The following is an 11310-nucleotide window of genomic DNA, read 5'->3' on the forward strand; positions in this document are numbered from 1 at the left end:
ATATGAGATGTAGAGTTCTTCTGCTTTTAGGAATGACAAGTAATTCTAGTTTAGAAAAGAGGCTGAACTCCTTAAAATTCTGTAGTTCTTTATAATTGTCTGAACCAAGCATGCGAACTTTCTGGGACAGTAACAGAAGAAAGGTAATTGATTGAGCTTCTATTTATATACTGCAGCAATGCCTCACAGTACATACAGTCCATGGTGTGGGAGATCTAAGGCAAAACATAGTGGAGGGCTGGTGGTAATGGGGTTACATAAACATTTGCTGTAAACTTTCAGTTGCAAGAGCTTATAGAACCATGGTATTTAATGCACACACAAAATTTAATGGGCACTTTTAGTAGTGACATTTAATGGCTTGGGACAGTAAATAGGAAGAATGCAGCACCATTTAGGATTAACTACCATTGGCAAAGTAGACAGATAAAAAGACTCAGCAAGAATGAACAACAAAAAGTGTTATTTAACTATGAAACAAAAACCGAAAACTATGAAATAAACTGTAGGACAGGACTACACACTCTTTCTCTCAAAGTAACTGTAGTATTACATTGGCTAATGTTCCTATAACATTGCAGTCATTCATCTAAATATCCCTTACCTATAGGAATATTGAGACCTTATTATCATAGTTTTGCATATTAAATCTAACAGTGAAAGCAAATGTTCATTATTGCAGCTGACACTGAACTCATTACATTCACATTTGTGTTGTGGGCATTTGTTATAGCTGGGAACTATTAGCTTTGAACTTTGCAACCATTTTAACAGGAGGTGAATAAGACACAGGCAAGAGGAACAAGTGGCATAGAACTCAAACTGGAGGTTAACAATATAGGGGTGGTTTGCATTAGTTTAAGTGACTTGAAGTATCGCTTCATACATTTGCAACAAGTTGGCCTCTGTGTGTACACTTATGGGAAATTACAGTCAGTCCTGATTCCCTGGTGAGCATAGCTGTATTACATAAGACAACAACTGTGTCCTTTTAAAGACATCCAGTGTACTAACATGTATACAGGCTTGGATACTCCTGCCCTCCATATACCCTCTCACTGCTGACACAGTTGCTGCTATGTCTGCAGTCATTTCTCATTTTTACTGATAGGAATCTGTCAGTGTAGGAATTCCTGAAGAAGGTCGGTAGATCGCTAAATGAAAAGTTTTTCAACTGTGCTATCTGTCTGCATGTCAGTAATGCAGGACTGAAGTGATAGCAACCAGTGGTAGCTGGTGCCCATTGAGACTTGTAGGGCAAAAGGCAGGGAGACCAACAGGAGATGGAGGCAGAGCCAATGACAAAACTAATTCTAGTCTTGTTCATGACTGTTTTTCATTAAACATGAAAGTTGGGGATGAACTTTGACCTCTCTTTAATTAGTAGTTTGGCTCTAAGAGGTAAGTATACATTGACTTTATCAGTGGAAGCATTATAAGAATAGGAGAACAAAAAATGGATCTCAAAACTATACATAAGGTGTATCCTAAGCAGGGCCGGTTCTAAAGGGCGGCCAGGTGGGGCACTGGCCCGAGGGCCTCTGGAGCTACAGAGGCCCCTGAGGGGCCCCTCCACTCCATGGATTGCAGGACAGGAGGTGTTTCTGAGCCCCCACCATCCCCCAGCTTCACCTACCTTTCTCTCTGCTGTTTTCTGCAGTGCGCGCAGGGTTGCCATGAATCAAGATGGCAGTCGAGGTTTCTGTAAGGGGCTGAAGCCTCTGCCGCCATCTTGGTTGATGGCAGCAATGCGCACGTGTGCATGCCATCAACCAAGATGGCAACAGAGGCTGCAGCCCCTTACGGAAACCTCAGCCACCATCTTGATTGATGGCAACCCTGTGCGCGCAGAGCACGCAGCTGCAAAAAACAGCAGAGAAAGGTAGGTGAAGCGGGGGGAGAGCGGGGAGATGGCGGAGGGCTCGGAAGCTCCTGTCCTGTGATCCACACTCCTGCCACGGATTGCATAAGGGGAGCAGAGGGGCCCGGGGCAGACTGGTGCCCAAGGGCCCCGGCTTGCCTGGAGCCGGCTCTGATCCTAAGTCTGATCCAAGAAGGCTCATCTTACATATTAGAACATGGACTTGTACTAGGGGACTTTCTGGCCCATTTCTGCACCTAGAAATTAATATTCTTTAAATATATACTCTGTTTAGTTTATTTACAAATTCACAATTATCTATATTTTGGTTTTTCAATATAAACTCAGCTAAGCAGATCTAATAGACCAGTGATAGTGGAATGCTTGAATATTTGACTCTTTTGCTCTAAGGCTTCCATAGATTGGAAGTAGTCCAAAGACAGAATTAATATCTGCACATAGTTCTAAATCCTTGGTGAAATAAAATGTTATCTCTGCCTTACAGCTTTGTCTAGGCAGGAATCAGGACATAAATAAACAGAAGGGGGGAAAATCTGTAACTATGGGTTTTTAAATTTCTGTTTGCAATTTTCTCCATCTTAATATAAGTACATTCTAGGAAGTGAGTTTTGTGTCAGAAACTTTCTCAAACTACAGGTTTTAACTAAATTAAGCAGAACATATCCTGTTGGAATAATTTTAGATTACAACTGATTATAACAAAGATACCTGCTATTCTTTTGAGGGGTGTTGCTGGGTACTTGAGTATAAGGTCCACACATGAGACCTTAATTTTGATCCCTGTAATTTCCATATATGGGATCCTTAATAACAGAGCTCAGAAAGATGTTTGGAAAACCTGAATGAAGATGTAAGTAAGTCATTGCTGACATTACTGGACTAGACAGACAACTAGGCTGTCGGAAGGCAGAGCTGGGGTCCCAATCCCGGGGAGCTGGATCCCGGAGAGTTGGGAGAAGAGTATTCGGATGGATGGCAGAGGGAAGGGGGAGGAACTTCCCCCCTTTGGAGCGAAGACGAAACAGAGGAACTGCCAGTGATAAGGTCGCTTAGCAACGGGGAGCCTGAGCCCTCCCTGGACATTCTCACGCCTCCCCCTCTTTCAGGCTCAGAGCAAGAGGGGAAAGAGGGAGGGCTGCTCACAGCCGAAAAGCGGGGAGGCAGTTTACCATCAGCCCCTCCCCTATCCCCCATCCTGGAATCGGAAACTTCAGAAGAGGAGGGGGTGATGCTTCCCCCCTCACTGCGCACACGCAGACAGCTGAAAAGACAGGAGGGAAGGGGGGGAAGGCGGGCAGTACCTGAGGGGCAGTTAAGGAGGAGCGAAAGATTGCGCGCCCGTTTGGCCCCTTCTTAAAGAACAGGCGGGAAGAAGTCCCTTGCTCTGTCAACTTTCTCCCAATGCCGCAGGACCTGTATCCCTGTATTGCTTCATGAGAAAACGCAGTCTTTGTTTGGACATTACCCTAATAAAACACGAATTAACTACAGCCGTTGGTCTGGTTCCTGAGTCACATCCTGGGCCTGACATAGGCTAATGGAATTTATCTATTTATTTTATTTATTTGTAAGATTTCTTACCCTCCATTAAGTATAGTAAGATCCCAGGACTGGATACAGCAATATAATCATACAAGTAAAAACAAGTAAAAGAGGTGAAATGGAATAGAAGGCAGCAGCTCTTATGTTTTGTTCTTTATTGTAACAAAATACAGCCTTCCTTATCTCTACTGGAATTCATTCCCACATGAATATTCAGAAGTCTGCATAAAGGATACTGTTGTTTTGTTTGAGAGAGTGAAGCTGATCAGAAGCTTCTGATAATGGAGGCTTTATTATAGTGGCATTTACCTAAACAAGTGAGTAAAATATTTGTGATAATTATTTATGGTCTCAAATTCAAATAACATTGTGGCCTTCTCTTGGAAACCAGTTAAACAGACATGGAAATGTGTCTGGTGATCTGTTAGCTTCTATTTTTATAGCATCTCCAGTTTGTTTACAAAAAAAGTGGAAGTGAGTGGTGTTCCACGAGACACAATTAAGTTTCTTATTTGCCATATTTAGTTAATATGAAAGACAACTGTGAGGAGGCCAGCATTCTATATGCAGAGAGCTGGCCCAGTTTCCACAGGAAAAGGACTAATAGGGCAACATGTGAGGAAAGGAGGTCAGGAGCAAAAGAAGTTGTTAAATTGGTGCCACTGTTTCAATATTTTCTTCATGCCACTTTTCAATAGAAATGCAAATTGGATATTCACTGTCTAAATTAATGGTTGGTTTCTAGTTAGACATACTGTCACAAAGGTGACCTATCTAATATACATATATGTCATCGAAGTAAAAATACAAAACAAAAAAAGCTCCCACCAAGTTTTATTTTAAACTTGTCTTCCTGCCATGATAACATGAAAAGTGTCTTGTATTTGTCATGAATACATAGTGATAATGATCCAGTTTCACTTCCGGGCTATATTTGTGTGAAGTGTTTGGATTATTTGTACCTCAGCCAAATGCCAACTACAGATAAACGTTCAGTCATTACTCTGTGCAGAATTCAGCAATCATAGCCTGATCCTTCAAACCAGGGGTTGGGAACTTATTTCCACCTTGAGGGCTGTGTTCCATCATGGGTAACATTGAAGAGGCTGCATGTCAATGGGGGTAGAGACAAGAGGTAACAAAGTGAAGAAGGGGGAAGAGGCAAAAGGGGTCAGAGCCTGAAGGAAAATTTAGAGGGGCAACAAATGTGACTCTTACCTTTGTTAGATAGGCTACTCTCCAGCCACACAAAAGCCACAGATTTCTGCCCCCTTCCTCCCACATTTCCTCATTCTCTATCCACTTGAGGAGGGTGGAGAACAGGTACAGTGAGGGGTGTGGCCTTGGGAGAGTGGGTGTGTTGTGGGGAGAGTTTCAAAGGCCAAATAGAGGTGCCTGGAGAGCTGCCTTTGGCCCATGGTCCAAAGGTTCCCCACCGTTGCTTCACGCTATGATTTCAAATCATGGTTTTGGGATGTTTCTCATTAGCTCCAATTGTAGTTTGCCCAGTTCGGATATCTTGGCAAAGTATGATTATGTAAACCAGGAAACGGAGGAGGAAATCTGCATGCATGAGAAAAGGAGGAAGAGAGAAGGTGGGACTCGCAGAGCTTGGAAAAGTTACTTTTTTGAACTACAACTCCCATCAGCCCAATCCAGTGGCCATGCTGGCTGGGGCTGATTGGAGTTGTAGTTTTAAAAAGTAACTTTTCCAAGCTCTGGGTGGGAGGACTAAGAGCCTGAAGGCCCACACTATTTTCCCAAATCCCTAAATCACAGGAATATACTTTTATGAATCTGAATTGTTGGCCATCTCCATAATTATTTTTATTTGTATACTGTTGTTTTCATATGTCTAAGGGTAGTCATATGAAACCGAGAGCTTTGAAAGTTTTCAGGAACCATCCCTTCTTTTTTTCAGGTGTCTTGTGAAACCTGAACTTTTAAAATAGAACATATTAAACTTTTAATATGAATTTTCTTTTCCAACCAATGCAGTACTTATGGATTCTTTTATTATTGTTTATTATTGTTTATTTTTAATTTATTGTTTTTAATTATGTTTTGGTTGGTTTTTAAGTCTATCATGTTTTTATATGTTGTAATGCCTCCTTGATACACTTCTATGAAAAGTGTGGCTTATAAGTATTTTAATAAATAAATAAAATAAATCTTGCAGTTAAGATTTTTCAGACTGATCAAAGGCTTGCAAGAACACTAACATTCACTGGTCATTACTGGGACTTCTCATCATCATCTAGTTTCACATGGATCTCACCAAGTAGTAACTTCAAAATTGATCATATAATGGGAATAAAAGCAGTGGTCAGAATGAGAAATGTTGTCATTCTTAATCTGTTTGTGGTTCCGTTGATTATGTCCTTTTCATATTTTATTCATATTAATCCATAGATTTGTTTGGGTGCTGAAGGTCTGACTTTCTGCTTTTATTTTTTATTTTGTAGCATTATTCCATGATTGCTGAGAAATACCTTTAAAAAAAAAACCACAAATTTATATTGAAGATTGAAAAACAGATTTAAAACACGAGCCTCACTAATGTCCAAAAGTGGATTGGAAGCATGCTACCCAAAGAAAATGTACACATTTCAGGCAGAGAGAAGATATTGGGTGAGGGGAAACGATGGCTCATTTGACCACACTCACTTCCATTGTCCTGACTCACTAATTCTGTAGTCTCACATTGCCCACCAGTCCAAAGGCCAGGAAGAGTACACCTGTGCAACTACTAAGGTTAATGATTGGTATAATTTATGTATCTTTTTTTTTTGTTTTTTACTTCTGAAGTGCTTTCAGACTTCATTGTGTTCTCCTAAGGCCCTTAGGTAGACACTGAGCCATCATGGCTTCCACTTTTTATGACACTTCTCATATCATGTTATTTTTTTAGAAATACAGAAACAACATCTGAATATATCTGGAGAGTGAGTGAAGCCATGGGGCAGTGGGGGCTTTCCAGTTGAGCTATGTGAAGTTGAGAAAGTCAGAATCAATGAAATATATATTTTAAAATGAATCTCTAATACCTAACTTGTCAGAAAAAAGGTCTACCTGGGTCAAGAACCTTGGCCATTTGACCACTTTTTGTGTCCTTCCAAATGTTCTGAAAAAAAGAATATGCATTCTGGGAGTTTTTTCAAGCAGTACTGGCTCTTTTCTCCATCTAGTGCTGCCTTTCTTTTTTGCCTACCTATCAAGTGGAATTGGTCTACTAAAAGATACAAGATAAGAGGATGCTTCTTTTCCAATAGTTCATTATTTATCATTTGCATAACACAATGGCCTTTCTTCAAGAGATTAATGAAATGTCTGCTGTGATGTGTATTTAATGTCTGCTGCTTTAGAACTTCATTTTCCCGGAGCACCTTCCCCCTACCTACACCTCACGTTCTGTTACTTGCTTGCTATGGTCCTGACAAAGAAAGTAAGTCTGACAAAGGCTTACTAATATATATTTTTCATGTTTTATTTTGCAAAGATCTCTCATAATTTATGAGTCGTATCACTGCAAGACTGAATAAAATATAGAAGAATTAGCAGCAGGGGGTGATTGGCTTCTGTTAAAGCGAAATGTCTTCCTAAATTTTAACGCTTGCAGACTTTTTTTTCAGAGTATACAAACTCCAACAGGTATGGTTAATGTCATGTTGAGAAGTGAGTGTTGAAGCATTCCTGCTGTTGTAGTCACTTGCCAACTACATGACGTTGCCCCACTGCTGACCTATCCATCTGCTGATCTCCTGATATTGCTCTCCCACTGACCCTGTCATCTGTTGCCTGTTTGGCACACTTACTGCCCTCTGCACTTGCCTTAAAAGCACAAATGCTGCTCCTCCTACTGACACTTTTTGTTTCAAAATAACATTCCAGAGCAACAATGAAGTGCAGTTTTTGCAATTTTCACTGCTTTTATTTTGGCTGCATTTAACCCCACATCCCTGTACTTGACACCAGAATATTTGTAAGAAGATTACCATCAAATGAACAATCGAGAGACATATTTTACCTGAACTTCGTTTGGTGAAAAGCGAACACATGGTTCCCAATACACACAGGCTGGATATAAAGGTGCCCTTCCAGATATGGAAGAAATCATTCTTATGTCAAAATTGTTCATTTCAATGCAAATCTAGTTATTTGGCATCAAAAGTTTCCCTTCTTACGCATATATGAAAGTAGAATTAATCTCAGAGTTCTATTACCTGGTAGCACTAGAAATTTCCCCTTTTCTATCCTCTAGTACAAGACATAGGTTACAATCAAACTCAACTTTTCACGGGCTGGGGGGAGTTGGATGCCTCATCCCCCAGCTGCACTGCAAGGTTCCTGGCACTGCTGGCCTCTGCTGCAGCTGAGCCACAGCACCATCAGAAATCTGCCATCACCACTGGGGGTCTCTCAGGGATGGCCAGCCCTGTGGACAGAGGGTGGGCAAAAGCTGTCAAAAGCCCCCAAAATGGGGTGTTAAGGGGGCAAGTTCATGGGGGGAATTTATGTGTGATCCTCCTCATGTTTAGAGCCCTCCCCTGGGTCCTGTTCCATTTGGAATCTCTGCTGGCTGAAAGGCCAGCTCAGTAAAAACATTCCCATAATGGCCTACGGGCAGTGTTTAATCCCTGGAAAGCCCATTTGTGAGAGTCGGCACTTCCCAGCTGGCTCTTGCGTGTGGCTCCCAATGGAGCCAGTGTTCAGCTGTGCTGGCAGCTCCTGAGTGGGAGGAGGATCCCACGGGTCTTTCCACTGGCTTCTCCTCCCCCAGCTCCCCTTCCACTGGCTCCCTTTTATTTGGATTGTTCTGTTAGCCTGCAATCCTAATCTCACTTACTTGGGAGTATGTCCCATTACATTCAGTTGGACTTCCTTCTGAGTAGACATGGTTAGGATTGATCTGTTCAATTCCATTTACATTACTTCGTCAAATAGCAAATCTACACAACCATAAAAGGGAAATATTCAAAAAAGTTTAAAATCCCTTTTAATGTTCTTTCACATTTGATCTTTTCTCTACTCAAATGCAAAATTCTTTAACAAGCACACACAAGTATAGAATTATTATGTATTTGATCAATATTTTAAAGTTATCAAATAGTATTGTAACATTCCAGAAGATTTTGAAGCAGTTAAACCTCTGGCTGATCTACTGTGAAGTAATGAAAGCTTCCCAAAGAAAGAAAATAGAGTTTTAGTTTAATTAAACGTAGGGGGAAAATAGCTGAAGGCCTATGTATAGGAGAAACTCTGTGTTGGTGGGAGGCTGAGGATAGTGGGGAGAAGCAGCTATACTGTGCGGGCAAGAACTTGGAGGAAGCAGATTATCTTGATCCATTTCAATCCGGCTTCAGGCCTGGACATGGGACTGAAACGGCCTTGGTTGCCTTGGTGGATGATATGAGGAGGGCGTTGGATAGGGGCGAATGCACCTTCCTCGTCCTCCTGGATCTCTCAGCGGCTTTTGATTCTGTTGACCACAGTATCCTCCTGGACCATCTAGAGAGGCTGGGTTTAGGGAACACTGTAATGCAGTGCTTCCGTTCCTTCCTCTCTGATAGGTACCAGAGGGTGGCACTGGGGGATGAGGTTTTGGTCCCATGACCTCTCACTTGTGGGGTACCACAGGGTTCCATCCTCTCCCCTATGCTGTTTAACATCTATATAAAGCCGCTGGGAGCTATCATCAGGAGATGTGGGCTGCAATGTCATCAGTATGCGGATGACACACAGCTCTATCTCTCGTTCAAGTCTTCACCAGGGTTGGCTGTGGAAACCCTGTCCAAGTGCCTGGAATCGGTGAGTGGCTGGATGGGAAGGAATAAGCTGAAGCTGAACCCTGACAAAACTGAGGTACTGTTCGTGGGAGACAAGAGAAGGTTGGGGGATGTTAACTTGGTGCTTAATGGGGTATAATTGCCCCTGAAAGACCAAGTCCACAGCCTGGTGGTCATTCTTGACTCCCAGCTGTCCATGGAGGCTCAGGTCTCGGCTGTCAGCCAGTCGGCGTTGTATCAACTCCATTTGATACAAAAGCTGTGCCCCTACCTTCCAAACCATCTGCTCCCATCTGTGGTACATTCCCTGGTTTCCTCTTGCCTAGACTACTGCAATGCACTCTACATGGGGTTACCCTTGGTACAGAATGTGGCGGCTCGCCTGATTAAGGGTAGCTGCCACCAAGACCACATTACTCCAGTTCTGAAGGAGTTGCACTGGTTACCAGTTGCTTTCCGGGCCCAATTCAAGGTGTTGGTTTTGACCTTTAAAACCCTGCATGGTTTTGGCCCAGTCTATCTGAAGGAGCGCCTCCAGCATCATCAATGTTGCCGCCCAACAAGATCAGCCTCAAAAGACCTCCTCTCCATCCCACCAGTTAAATCAGCTAGACTGGTGAGAACTTGGGAGAGGAGTTTTTCAATCATGGCATCCACTCTATGGAATTCCCTCCCAAATGACATCTGCCATGCCCCCTCCATAATGAGTTTCCGCCGGACCTTGAAAACCTGGCTCTTCAGGCAGGCCTTTGGGGTGGGTTAGGTTTTTAGTGTTACTGTTGGAATTTTAAGGTTTTAATGTGAATTGTATGCTTTATGTTGTGCGTCGCCCAAAGTGGCTGGAGAACCAGCCAGATGGGCGACTAATAAATTTAGTAAATAAATAAATAAATAAATACATAAATAAATAAGAACACTGGTTCGCTGGTTGGGAGCCTGAGAAAGGTGTGTGCTGAAAAGCAGGAATGTTATTCATGAACTTGGGAGATTTTATTTAACACAATAAAAACAGCTTTGTACTTTAGCCATAGGGATTCTTTATACATCAAAGGAAATGGAAGCATCTGGAATGATTTGAATACCTTTGCCTGTCTGTTGGAATGCTGTGTTTTTTTCTAAATCAAGCAGTCAATCCACATTTTCCTGATATATTTGGAGAAAGATCACAGCATGAGAAATGCTTTGTTTCTGAAATGTGTAAAAAGCAATTTTCAGAAGAAGAGAACAATTGTCATGAATGCGATAGCAGGATGACAGACAACTTTTACATAGACAAGTCTATAGAAGATTAGATGTACGGACAGAAAGTTGCCTGGTGTTTCAACAAAACATTGTTCTAACTCACAGTCTTCCATGTCGTGATCTGGCTGACATCTTCCCTTGTTTTAAACACATACTTCATTTTTTTGAGTGAGGGTGTTGCATGTAGTTTACAGGTCTTTGTACAAATATAGTTGCTGATTATTACACTTAATAAAGAGTAGCAGGTAGAGATGGATGTTCAGTCTGTTCTGTGGATCTACATAGTGATAGTAATATTATGAGGCTGCAATCCTAAATGTATGTACCTGGGAGTAAGCTCCATTGAACTTAGTGGGGCTTATTGCTGGCTATACATACATAATTCTATACATACATAGAATTATGATGTTTGTTTTGGCAGCAATCCAAATGTTGCTGAGGTTCTACAGAGTGGTAGAGCTACTGCTGAATCTGCACCTAGTAACTCAGTGGTGGTGGCAGGCAGATTGGGCCCAATCCCTGTGCCAGACTGGTGCAGTGATCAAGCCCAATGCTGGCTAGTGCTCATTGTGGGAACAGCTCCCAGATCCAACAGATCCTGAGCTGGAACCGACCCATCCTCAGAACTGCCCACTTCAAGGCTATGTACTAGTTTCTTCCAGTGAGGATAACACCTGCCCTCCCATACATTTTTAAAGTAGAAGGGGGAGATCTGTGTCAGTGGATGATGGGAGGTTGGCTGAGTCAGCAGAAGTGAGTGGAGGGATGCCTCTGCTCAGTCCAGGCTCCCCACAGCCTGTTGCAAAGGAGGGGGTTCAGTTGCTGTCTTAACTGGGAAAAAGTCCCATTGAGCTTAGT

The sequence above is a fragment of the Rhineura floridana genome, chromosome 2, assembly GCF_030035675.1.
Source record: "Rhineura floridana isolate rRhiFlo1 chromosome 2, rRhiFlo1.hap2, whole genome shotgun sequence".
Lineage (NCBI taxonomy): Eukaryota > Metazoa > Chordata > Lepidosauria > Squamata > Rhineuridae > Rhineura > Rhineura floridana.